This window comes from Dipteris shenzhenensis, chromosome 13 (assembly GCF_047967505.1).
Source record: "Dipteris shenzhenensis isolate YYH24624 ecotype China chromosome 13, Dip_SZ_1.0, whole genome shotgun sequence".
NCBI classification, from domain to species: domain Eukaryota; kingdom Viridiplantae; phylum Streptophyta; class Polypodiopsida; order Gleicheniales; family Dipteridaceae; genus Dipteris; species Dipteris shenzhenensis.
Genome location: NC_141608.1, coordinates 54,928,872 through 54,941,472, shown reverse-complemented (window position 1 = coordinate 54,941,472; position 12,601 = coordinate 54,928,872). Strand labels below are relative to the sequence as shown.

General features: G+C 40.2%; 2 pseudogenes; both read right to left on the bottom strand.

The window, feature by feature from the left end:
- Positions 1-5,343: 5,343 nt before the first annotated feature.
- Positions 5,344-6,948, bottom strand: LOC147895605 (uncharacterized; annotated as a pseudogene).
- Positions 6,949-7,633: 685 nt separating this feature from the next.
- On the bottom strand, positions 7,634-8,254 carry LOC147895604 (uncharacterized; annotated as a pseudogene).
- Positions 8,255-12,601: the final 4,347 nt, after the last annotated feature.

The window sequence follows — 12,601 nt, the reverse complement described above, 5'->3', positions numbered from 1 at the left end:
CCTGTAAATATGCTAAAGATGCTTGGGATAAATTGGCATCCATGTACCAGGTCAAGAATGAAGCTAGAGTGCTAGCTTTGACAAATCAACTCAAGGAGTTGAAGATGGAAGAAGGGCAGACAATTGCAAAGCACATTGCTAAGATTACTGATCTTAGAGATCAATTAGCAGGTGTTGATGAGGAGATAGAGGACAGAAAGCTGGTCACTATCACTCTCAATAGCCTGGCTCCGTCATTTAGCACATTTGTTACCTCTTTGTCTATCATGCTTAGGGCTGCCCCTGTCTCATTTGATGAGTTGGTCAGGCTGCTCCTGCAAGAAGAGGAAAGAACCTCTAATTTTGCTCATTCATCCCGCCAAGGTGAGCAAGCTCTTGCCATGCAGGGAAAGGGCAAATTTCAGTCAAAAGGAGGAAACTTTCAGAAAAAAAACAGCCATGGATTTCAGCCCAAAAGTGAGGGGAATGCAAGCTCTCAAGCAAGTCCTGCATCTAAGAAGAAGGGTAAATGTAACTATTGCAAAAAGCCTGGTCATTACATTGCAGAGTGTCAGAAGAGGATTGCTAATGAGAAGAAGAGGGGGACTACAAACAGTAATTTTGTGGCACCTGCTAAAAATTCAAATGCCTCTTCTCATGCACATTATGCCCAAGATGACAAGGATTTTGCCTTTGGTGTTGTGGATCATGAGATCTTCACATGCTACACATGCTCATGCTCTTATTGAGCCAGTGTCAGAGGGTATTGATGCATCTTTGGCGACCACTGATCCTTGGTATTTGGATAGTGGTGCTTCTAAGCATATGACCCATCACAGAGATTGGTTTGAGGACATTAAACCGGTCCATGGAAGACATGTTGTTTGTGCCAATGATGCCACTCAGGATATCACGGGAGTGGGACATGTTCCTATTCTCTTGGATGGTTCAGGAAAGAAACAATACATCCATGATGTTTGGTATGTTCCAGATTTGAAAAAGAACCTGATTTCAGTTTCTTCCATTGCTCATGACCAACATATGTTGGTAGAGTTTCACAGTAGCCAATGTAGGATTAAGGATCCTAAAAAGGGTTATGCTATTGTGGCTATAGGTACTTATGAAAAGGGGCTGTACAAGCTTGATGCTCAACCGTATACTCAGCATGCTATGGCTGTATCATGTGTATCTCAGGGTGATTTATGGCATGCCAAGTTTGGCCATATTCATCATAGGGCTCTGACCTATTTGTTTAACAACAATATGGTTATTGGAATGCCAAAATTACAGCATCTAGTCAATGAAGTATGTGAAGGGTGTGCTCTTGGCAAATTGCACCGCTTACCTTTCAAAAAGGATGGGAAAGGTGATGTGAAAGCAATAAGAGCATTGCAAATAGTGCATAGTGATGTTTGTGGCCCCATGAATGTTACTACTCATAGAGGGGCAAGGTACTTTGTTACCTTCATTGATGACTACTCCAGATTTACATGGCTTTTCCTCATGAAGAACAAATCCGAGGTGTTTTATTGGTTCAAGATATTCAAGGCTATGGCTGAGAATCAGACCAATTTCAAGATACAAATACTTAACACAGATAGAGGGGGAGAGTACACTTCAGAGGTATTTGAAAGCTATTTGCAAGAACATGGCATCAAACATCATTTAATTGTGCCATACACACATAGGCACAATCCTATTGCCGAAAGGAAGAATAGGACTCTTGTAGAAATGACAAGGTGCATGCTGAAATTCAAGAAAATCTCAAAAGGATTTTGGGGAGAAGCCATTACTACAGCCACATACATCTTGAACAGATGCCCAACAAAAGCTTTGGTTGACAGGACACCATTTGAGGCATACTATGGGTACAAGCCCAAGGTAAATCACTTTAGAATTTTTGGGTCGGTTGCTTATGCTCTAATTCCTACTCAACATAGAACTAAACTTGATGACAAGAGTGTCGAATGCATATTTGTGGGGTATAGTATTGAGAGTAAAGGATTTCGTTTGTATGATCCTGTTACTCGGAGGATTATTAGCAATAGAGATGTTGTCTTTGTTGAAAATGAAACCATGCAACCGGTCAATGTTGACTTGCCACCATATGATGATGTGCCTCTTGATATTGTTCAATTTGATAGTAATGAGATGGATTCTCCATCCTCCTCACCCAGTTCAGATTTGGTGCCATGTGTTGAGGGGGGATTTCCCTCAAATGTTCCAGAAGGGCAGCCAGCTAGTGGGGCAGGATAGCCACATGTTTGGAACCATTACCCCTGTCATATTAAGGATACTACCAACAGTGGTCCAGCTAGTGGTAGTGCTGAAAATTCAGTTCCAAAATGGGCATGCTTGACCCTTAGAGAGGCAAATGTTTAGCCAACTTTAGGGAGAACCAGGACAGCCACAAAGAATGCATCATCACAGGTGAATTATGCTTTGATGGCTTCAGTTATGGCAGCTGAAACTGAGCCTCAAAGATTTGAGGATGCCATGAAACATCCCGCATGGCAGGAAGCCATGAAATCTGAAATTAGATCCATTGAAAGGAATGCCACATGGGATTTGGTTGATAAGCCCATTGGGAAGAATGTTGTTGGCACCAAATGGATCTATAAAGTTAAGTATCATGCAGATGGCACTATTGAAAAACACAAGGCCCGGTTAGTTGCCAAGGGGTATGCCCAAGAGGAGGGAGTTGATTATGAGGAAACATTTGCTCAGGTAGCCAAAATGACTACCATTCGGTCTATCATCTCTCTTGCTGCAAGTTATGGCTGGCTCGTCTTTCAAATGGATGTCAAGACTGCCTTCTTGAACAGTGATTTACAAGAGGAAGTTTATGTGCAGCAACCCCAAGGGTTTGAAATTAAGGGACATTTGGTATCACAAGATACATCAGTACTTGCTGTCCCAGGGCTTTGTGAACACACATACAGAGTCCAATCTATATGTTCTGCAAGAAAAATCAGATTTGCTGATTTTAGTTCTTTATGTGGATGATATACTACTCACAGGCAATAGTACTCAGCAAATTGCAGCCATCAAAACCGCATTGTGTCAGACATTTGATATGACAGATTTGGGTCTCTTGCACTATTGTCTTGGTATTGAGTTTTGGCAAACCCAGGAGGGGATATGTATGTCCCAGACAAAGTATGCAAAGAGCCTCTTGCAGAAATTTAAGATGGAAAATTGCAAACCCGTGGCCACTCCATTGACCAAAGGCCTCAAGCTTTCAAACCATGACACAACAGAGAAGTTTGATGGCACACTTTATAGATAGTTGGTGTGTAGTTTTATCTATCTGTGTTCTACCAGGGCCGATATTGCACATGCCATCGGGTTGCTAAGTCAGTTTATGCATTGTCCTACAGTCACACATTGGCAAGAAGCCAAGAGGGTTCTCAGATATCTGCAGGGCACTCTTACTCATGGATTGCACTATGCTGCAAATTGTGACATTTCTTTGAGTGGTTTCACAGACTCAGATTGGTCAGGGGATATGGATGATAGAAAATCCACCACCAGCTATTGCTTCTCATTGGGTTCAGCATGCATCTCTTGGCTCAGTAAAAAGCAAGACCGTGTTTCTCTTTCCTCTAGTGAAGCAGAGTATAGAGCAGCAAACGCAGCCACTACAGAAGCAATGTGGTTAAGGAAGCTTATGTTTGATTTGCATCATGCACAACATAATGAGGCCACCTCAATTGGGAAAAATCCTGTCTTTCATGCCCGCATGAAACATATTGAGAATCATTATCATTATGTTCGGGATTGTATACAGGATGGCTTCATTGATCTTATCTATTGTCCTACTGAGGATAATGTGGCGGATATCTTCACTAAAAGCCTGTCAGCTCCACTTTTTACTCATCATCGACACGGCTTAGGGATACGGGATATAACAACAATGTCAGGGGGGGTTATAAAATGACATTGTTATTCATGTGTTACCCCATAGGTTGCTATATCCTAATGGATGAACTTGTGCAACCATGGTACTTTAGGTGCCCTAGGTACTTCTGAGACGTTTCCAGAGTACTTCAGTCATATCTTTGAGGGGGGATTTGTAGATATTTACAAAGATATGACCTTGTAGGCTAGTCTAGTACTAAGTTTATTTTTATGTTCTACTTGGACACTATATATGCCAAGTACTTTGTATTCTTATCTATTGAACATCTGTTGGAGCTTTCTTGTGTGAGCACATCCGTTCACTGGTGTTCACTCCTTGTCTCCATCTGTGTTCCTTCAGAAGATCAAACTAATAAAAAACAAACTTACAATGCAAAGGTATCTATCTTTGATTTGTTGATGGGGGCAACAACATGTCCTGTGCCATGTACACATGTTGCATCTTTGCAAGCCATCCCTTCTTCCCCAACTTGAATTTCAAGATGCGTCCCTTCCACTCATGTAAGAGGTCACCTCTCTTGTTCTTTGGAAGCCTATGTGGACCTTTGGCAGATCCTTTCATGATTATCCAGTCGTTCAAGATGTATGTGCAAGGGAGCCAGTCATCGAATGCATCTTTGGTGTTGTGGAGCACAACTGAGGCCACCATGTTAGATGGCCTAGTGGAATTTCCCCTCACCATGATTGCAGGGCAATTGTACATTAGAAGGAAGAGCAGCAACAACAGAGGGGTGATCCTGTGGAGAAACAAGTCTAGCAAAGAGATGGTTGAGGAGTAGCAACAAGAGAGGAGTGATGATGAGAAGCATGCAAGAGAGGGGCATGCAAGAGGGGCATGGATGAGGGGAGGAGTAGAAGCAGCTGTAGTGGGAAGAGTAGGAAGAGGGACACCCAAGAGAGGGGCAGAGTTGCAAGAATGGGAGGCAAAGCTACAGCAGGAGGGAGAGGAGATGTGGAAAGGGATCCACAAGTTCAAAATGTGGAGGGAGGGAAAGGCTAGCACATGCAACCTCTTGAATGCTAAGTGGGTATTAACAGGGGAAGGTACACATGGGAGGAGGGTTAAACATGGGTTAGAGGGGAGTGGGTTGGGTTCTAGCAGCACATTGTGTAAGAGACACAACCAATGGGGAGAAGGAGAGGGTCCCATGTGTAAGAGGCCTAGCCAATAGAGGCTGCATGCACCTTCCACATCAACATGGCATTGCCCCACTAAGAGGAGCACTCTCATTGGTACACCTCAAATCCTCCCTAATTCCATGAAATTAGGAACACTAATTGGAGGCCCTTTTGAGACCTCACTTCTCCCCTAATGTCATTACACAATCCCACTATATGCATTTACAACAATGTATATTCAAAAACAAATCATAAGATAATAATTAAAAGACAACATATACAATAGAATTGTGATTAATTTAGAATGATACAATGATGGATTTGTTAGAATTCGATCTCATCTTCAATAAGAACCATCCTTGCCAAACAATCAACATCGATATCCATTAAATCAATTTGTAAGGCTATGATTAAATTTATTGCACTATCGATATTTTGTCCATTGATAATGGTACTAATGCCCTGATTATCCTCATCAACATCACCATCATCATCAATGGTAGGGTTCATGATCATGAGAAATGGCACGCTCATCCTCATTATCATGATCATCTCTTATTTCTTAATCATCGATCACAACATCTTCATTGGCATGTTTGACATCATCTTCATTGTAGCCTGCTACATCCTCCATATGCTCCATATCAGTGAATGTATTGTACATCACTTTGTTTTGTGGTGCAACAAGGATGATGTACCACCATTTAGTGTCATGCACCATTGGTTGATAGAGAACCTACTCAAATACACATACTGCAATTAATTAGCATATCAAAAGTCTAGGGGTATGTGAGGTTAGATATATATGTACATAAAACGCATTGATTAAAAAATATTGCATACCTGCTCACATTGTTGTGGCAATACAAGCCTATCTTCCTTTGTTTGCTAAAACTTTGTAGAGTCAATAGTTACATAGCCACTTGCATGGCATTTTATCATTGCATTAGGTCCTTTTTCCACCACATTCATTTGCCATTTGACATCCAAAACATACACAAAGAAGCAATGAAAGCCAAGCCTAAATATGTCTTGGATTGTGCCACAATAATCATCCACTTTTCCATTGGCTCACTCAAAGCTATTAATGACATCGCAATCTCATGTATTCCTCTTATTATCAATTCTTTGTGTTTGAAAATGCTTTCCTTCACACCATATAGCATTGAACATAGTGCATTGAACCAAAATAGAAGCAATATTTGTGTAAGCAATGTGAATAAATATTAAAAGCAAATCACTTACAATTGATGTAAAATGTTAGTTCTATGTACCTTTAACATGCATCCTTGTGCATACTCCCATTCTTCCACCGTGATATGTAGCCTCTCATTTCTCTCCGCTCTCTCCATTTCCTCATGCAACCAATCAACATGGATATCATTCAAAAGTGTTGCTAGATGCTTAGGATACACCTTACGAGAGCCATGTTGCCTTTGAAAGAGCGCTCTTTTTGCTTGCCTTCTTGTCTTTGCATCCTCATATCTTGTAACCCATATGCTCATCACATCACTATTAAGGATGCAAGTGAAATTGAGATAATCAATCAATGCTTTGTCAATTACTTTAGTCTGTCCTTTTCCTTGAGGCATAATAGAGGTCATTCTTAAACCTCTTCATTGCTCCATAGTCACAGCAAAGAGCTTCCACTTGACCAAGAAATTCTAAAATATATACAAGAGACTCTTGTATCAACCAACACTTGGCCATGCTTCCTTCGGGCCTTGCACTTTGCCCCATAAAGTCTTTTAAGGTCTTCATGAAGCACTCTAGAAAGAACATCCAATGTGCATGCACAATGTCGCATAAAGCAATTTTGTCCACCAAATGCACAATGAGATGTAGTTGGCTTGTGAGAATGGTTCGCAGAAAAGTTTCCTCTACCAAACAAACCACTTCCACTACCATAATGCATGTATCATCCAACATGGCTAGATCCATTGCTTTGGCTAACATATTTGAAAAACAAATGAATAGTATGTTATACTTCATGCATGTTCATTTTGAAAAACTATCAAATTAAAGTGCAAGATATAATGAAGGGTGATTTGACATGGGTTTTACATACCTCATAAACTCACCCATCTTATAAATACATTTTTTCAAGCTCTTGTCTACACAATGGTCGATGCTAGTAGGTAGTATGAACTACATACATAAGAGCACGTGTATATATGGTTTAAGACATTACAAAATTTAATTTCAATGTATAAGACTTGGAAAACACTCTTGGTGCATCTTGTGCCAATCGTGAGACTTCAACCCATATAGTTGCTCAATACCTATTTTCTTAGTGGTTGTGAAGGGCCACTTCAATGATCTTATGCATCCAGTGGGAGTATGCAAAGTAGTGATGGCCTGCTTTATGTGCTTCTCCTTCTCCTTTAATATCCATGGTGCATGCGGAAGATGAACATGCCCATCCTCCTCTCGTGGCCAAGCTTGACACATCTGTCCTATGACCTGCAAGTCCTCCCATACGCTGACATTGTCTCATTTACAAGTAACATGTTCCCAAATACCAGATGCCACATTCTTAAAGATGTGCATGGGATCAAGATAATGGTTGATCTTAAGATGGGTCCAATATTGTAGCCTTAAAAAAATGGAGTACCTACATAAGAGATGCCGAACAAGACTGCTCTATGTGATCTTTAATCCAATTAGAGACTACACAAAACAAGATTGACAAACATAATTGTACCTATTCATGCCATTTGGAGGAAGAACTTTTGTAGACTCCCAAATGCGCTTCTAATCTTTTTCATGAAGTGTTTGTGGAGGAATATTACTCTTATTAGCAACATATTTAGGATGATTTGATGGGAGAAATCGATGATGATTATTGAATATGGTCTTACATAAACCATCAACATACTCATATACTAGCAAAGGGCCACAAATATGACATGCATGTTTACCTATTAAAATATAAATAAAAGTTAGAATAATTAAGTCAATAGTTATAATTAATATACCCAATAGTATAAGAGTAGAGAGGTAATTAGAATTCTTACCATAACAATCGTTGTATCCTATAAAGTCATGCATTGTCCACATCAATATTGCTTTCAAGTCGAAGTGTCGAGAGAAGGGAGGCCTACTAACATCCGCCACTACAACACCTCTCCATAGTTCCATCAATCAATGGTTCGAGGTAAACATCCATGTGCTTTACTTTATGTTCCCCTAGAATTAGAAGGGATGACATAAGATGTCCCTTCTTGATCGCCATTGATGGTGGAAGGTTGTAATTCACCAACACAATTGGCCACACACTGTATGTGGTGCTTTTGAAACCAAATGGATTCACTCGATCCATACATAGGCCAAGCCTCAAGTTTTTAGGCTCTATTTTAAAGTTGGGCCACTCATCTTCAATATGCTTCTAAGTAGGAGTGTCTACGAGAATTTTCCACATGCCATCATCCGATCAATGTGATGAATGCCATGACATGAGCTCAGCTATGGATTTGCACTTGAACATGTGTTTGATGCGAGGAATTATAGCAAAGAGTCGCAAGACTTTATGAGGTACATCAAAACTCCACATCTATTCTATACCTTGCTTCACCACAGATGGGACAATGTCGAGCCTCCTTATGTGTCCCACGAAAGAGTGCAATCATTAATGCATGCATGTATGCAATCATAATCCAATCCTCCAAGAGATGTCACATAGCACCTTGCTATGTCTCTTGAGGTGGGTAGTCTATTCCCCTTTGGAAGCATGTTTGATTATAGCCTGTATCCCATATCATCAATTAACGATTAAAACATATTGAGCTTTATTCATTGTGAAACCTTAACCACTAATTCAAATTTGCAAGTTAGAATGCTTACTTCAATAATGCATCAAGACTTGCATTGCTCCATCCATAAATTGTTTGTAGATTTAGTTCAAGTGAAGCACATATAATAGAGAATTTGCACCCTTCAAATACTGCTGTCGATGAAGCCTTGTAAAGATGCTCTTGTTCCATATCATTGTCATCCATACCTTTGGGATCATCCCTAAAAAGATGCCACACCATATCATCAAACACTTCCTCTTCTAGGTCTTTGTGGGGTGCAAGACTATTATCTTCCCTTTACCGCTCATCTTTGACAATAGATCTCGAAGCTCTAGCATCATCTTGTAGCCTTTGATTGCTTCTCATACCCAACTTGTGTGAGGCCCTCCAAAAAGGTAAGCAAGATCACTAGCCAACGATCTTCAGTCAAGAATGATGGCTCCACATACGCCATGTTGCATTACAACATACCGAATGTGTATGTTCACAACAACACCACCACATCGATGCATAAACAACATAAGTTTTAAACCCTCCTTGGCTATATCTCCCCCTCAATCTATGATGCACTTGTGCCAAATTCAAAGCAATCCTCAGAATCGGAAGCATGAAGTTTCATGAAAATCACCCAATCTTTGGGATTGGACTTGCATGAATCTTCAAGAAAATGTGATTCCTGGGACCAGATTTGCATGAAGCTTCATGCAAATCCGATCCTCGCGTTTGGATTTGGATGAGAGCTTTAGAGTTTTTTTTTAAAAAGAAACCAATTTTTTTAATTCCAAATTTTTTATATCATTAAATGTGTTGAAAATGAAAAAAGATCTAAAAGAAATCTAATTATTCCACTCATTTTTTGGGTTTTATTGCCATTCTGGATGTTGGCTGGGAATTTGCAAGATGTTAGAGTTGGCAGGAGGTAGATTAGGTTCTAGGGAATAGTAAACAATGAGGGATTAGGGTTTAGGATTTGGATTTTATAGTCTTTAAGATAATCATATCAACCTTAATTTCTATTTGGAGTCCAAGGTTTAAAATTTTAAGAAAATCTTTTACATTTTCTAAAAATAAAGTAAACACACATTTTTAATTATTGGCTCACGATAGATAAATTTTTCATGTCCAGGGTTTTACATTCAAACATATGTACTATTTTTCAAAATCTCAGGAGGTGAACTACTAAGAAAACCTATGTATTACAGGCATTCAAGGGGTATTTCAAGACCCCTCACCTAAAAGTTTCCCCCAATAAAACCACCCCTCTTTACTTATGAACGGATTCCTCTTTAAAGCTCTTCCATAGATGTCGATATATGTATTAAGTCCATGACCATGGTTCTTTATCAATATCCAACATATTGAAATTTACTCGAGCTCAACTAGTTCGGTCTTCTTATTGCTACCTGGAAAAAACATGGATTGTGGAGCATGGGCTCACAGAAAATAGGGCAATGATATGCCATATACTCACCTTTTGAGCACACACTAGATCATACCACTCTATAAATATTTGTATGGATGATAGTCACACTAATCTTGAAGGTTTATTGACAAAATTGACTAGATATCAAATGGGAACATACATGGCATCCATTAAGAGCAATTTGCTTGGACATCGTGAGTCATTTGGATACTATCAATTTACATCTACTCACCTCTAAATCTATTTGATTCCATTCTCCATACATGGAGATCTGATTCAAGGTAATTCGATGCGCTCATACAATGCATCCTTGACATTGATTACACATGCACTTGATCCTTTGTGCCAACCACACATCGTGATTACGGTGCTGCACTATCTCATCTTCACCAAAATTGCTTAAGGAGATTGATGACATCATGTGTACAAAAGAGTAAATACATAATCATAATCAGTTTTTAACCAAAGTATAAAAAGTCTCTATATCACGTGTATACTCGCATATAGACTGTGTGATAACTTGTGTATTAGCACTGTGTGAAATCACATGTATGCATGCGGCTACCCTATGTGAAAACATATGTATGCATGCACTACCTTGTGTGAACATGTGATTATGCACACGCTCCTACATGTGATAGTTTATATCATACCTAAAACAAAAGTTGTTGCCTACTCCAAAACCCTTTCACTTTCATATCTTTCATCTTCTTCGTTGCTACCAAATCTTCCCTCTTCCTACAAACAAGGAAAGTCAAATGCAAGGAGGATCACACGAGTGGAAGGAACATACAAATAGGTGAAGGAAACCTATGCACAAAGGCCAAAAAGGAGATTCTTTTTTCCAGAGGTGAGCTAGTTTGTCCCATCTCTTTCCTTCCTTTTCTTTATGCAAATGTCCCTTTTCTTTATGCAAGTGTCTTCGTCCTTTGTCCTCTTTCCTTCTGTCATCTTTGAGTAATTGTCTTTGTACTTTTGTGAAAGAAAATGATAGTTTGGGGTTTGCTTTTAAGGATGTTTGTCAGTGGTCGACCTTTTTTGCGAAGCATTTTTCGTCGGGTCACATGTACATCCGCGTATACTCTGCCTACACAATTATTTCACGTGGATATACACGCATCTCTTGACGGGTTTTTACATGCATTTGTTAACGGGTGTTTACATGCGATTGGGCACAAGTTTGAGTTTTTGTTTTTTACTTCTCACAATTATATAATTCATTTTTGTTTTCGTTTTATGCTTGTCACAGTTTAGGTTCTTTATAAAAAGAGAAAGGTGGAGGAGGTAAGGGAAGAAAGGGAAAGGTAAGGAATAGAAGGTAAGGGAAAGGTAAGAGGGGAAGAGGAGGTAAGGAAGAGAAGGTAAGAAGGATAAGGTGGAGGAGATAAGGGAAGGAAGAGAAGGTAAGGGGAGGAGGTAAGAAAGAGAAGGTGGAGGATGTAAGGGAAGGAAGAGAAAGGTAAGGAAGAGAAGGTAAGGGGAGAGTAAGGAAGAGAAGGTAAGAGAGGAAGAGAAGGTAATGGGAGAAGGTAAGGGAAGAGAAGGTAAGGAAGAGAAAGGAAGGGAAGGGAAGGGGAAGGGAAGAGAAGGTAAGGGGAAGAGGGAAGAACGGAAGATAAAGGAAAGAGGGGAAGATGAAGAGAAAGGAAGGGAATGGAAGAGAAAAAGAAAGTGAAAGAAAGGGAAAAGAAGAGGAAGAGAAAGGGAATAAGTATATAGAATTTGACATGTGAGAGTGGGTCCAAATTTATATGCTATGCTTTTTTTTGCAAATTCTTCATGAATCCAGGTTCTTCATCCAATTCATTTGCGTATGGCACTTGGATGGCAGAGATGCTAGCTCATTTCACCACTTTGGCCCAATAGAGCTGATAGAGTATACGTATGCCCATCCCCCTCCTAGATTCCCTGGTATAGTCGCCCTGCTCCTGAGTGTCCATGGCACTCCACTGCTTTCTGTGCTTGCAAGTCTGGTGAGACAACAGGCTTTTCCTCTCCCACGCCCATTGAAGAGACATACCCCTTCCCAGACACACTCATGCACTCCCTCCTAGAAACCATCACATTAGTGCTCACAACCACCATCACATACTCCCTCACAACCACTATCATGCTCAATGTCACATCCATAGTCACGTGCACAATCCCCCAGTTGTGACTCCACTTGTAGTATAGAGCAGAGTAGATGCCGCAGTAGGGAGAGTGGGAGTGGAGGATGTAGTAGGTGCTTTGGTGGGCAAAGTGGTAGGGCATGCGGTGGGAGAGGAGTTAGAGGAGACAATGATGAGGAGGAGAGAGAGGTGGAGGTAGAGATATACTATGATGTGATAGATAGGGGTGGGATAGTGATGGATGAGAGTGGGAA